Raw genomic sequence first — 1,205 nt, 5'->3', positions numbered from 1 at the left:
GGGGTACAGGAGTGTCTGCTTGTAGCAAGCAGGCTGCGGCGGGGGGAACAATTAACATCAGAATCATATAGCACCAGACCTACCCCCAACACTTACATAAATAACAATACGATAAGGCCACAAAGGTGCAACTTGAATATCAACTCAGCCAAATTCATCATCTGTGCAAACCTTTTTGGGAAACTTTGCTTGGGTACAGCCTTACCTTCCCATTACCATTGACCAATTGACCCTTTCGTGAGGTGCAAAAAGACCTGAGGAACTCCTGACTGTCACAAAAGAGGCTCAAAAAAGTGTAAAAATAGTCAATGCAGGCTTAAACCAGACTATGCTACATAGATACAATTCAAATAAAGAGCTCTGGAGACCTGTTATCCCAATGCCTGTGTTACCTTCTGGGGCTATGTACCAACCTCCGGCTCAGATAAACTACTGATACATTTAGCATATTCCTCTGCCCCAACAATTACCCCATTCATAGATGGTAAATTTACGTTGTCTCTCAAAATTCACAGTTAATGTTAGGAAAAGACCCAGATCAAATTGTACTTCCCATATCCCAGGACCTATTAGTTTGGAATTTCTCCTCTAATCCTGCAGCACAAACTTTTCCATTGATGTTCCATGGTCAGATTGATGACCATTACCCAAAGAACAAGGTTTTGTCTATTTTGCCACAAATTTCAAACCTACATTTTAGGTTTCTCAGTTCCACCCCCATTCTGGATTCAGCTTCCGGATTCACAGATGCAACCAAAACAAAATTTGGCTATGCTTTACATTTAACAGGAAACAAACCACAACTCTACACCCAATTCTTTGAGGGATTACTTCAGTTCCGTGAACTGCTGGCCATCATGACACTCCTCTGGGACCATCAGGACCCTCTCATTATTTTTAGTGATAGTTGGTATGCTACTAATGTAGTAAAATCCTTGCCCAATGCCACACTCAAACCAACAGAGGCCCCCTGTTTATGGCTGTGACTCAGCTCCAGATGCTAATCGAGCAAAAATCTGTTCCTTTTTATATTCAACAAGTCTGCACCCATCAAAACCTTCCCAAGGTAATTTCTGAAGGAAAAGCATGGGCAGATCAAGCTGTGTCTGCCCTTACGCTGCCACCACTAGGCCAAGCTGGAGTACTACATGCTTGCTTTATCTATCTATCTATCTATCTATCTATCTATCTATCTATCTATCTAT

This window comes from Psammomys obesus, unplaced genomic scaffold, assembly GCF_907164565.1.
Source record: "Psammomys obesus unplaced genomic scaffold, mPsaObe1.curated_primary_1811, whole genome shotgun sequence".
NCBI classification, from domain to species: domain Eukaryota; kingdom Metazoa; phylum Chordata; class Mammalia; order Rodentia; family Muridae; genus Psammomys; species Psammomys obesus.
The sequence above is the reverse complement of the archived record's forward strand: the minus strand, read 5'-3'. Positions refer to the sequence as shown.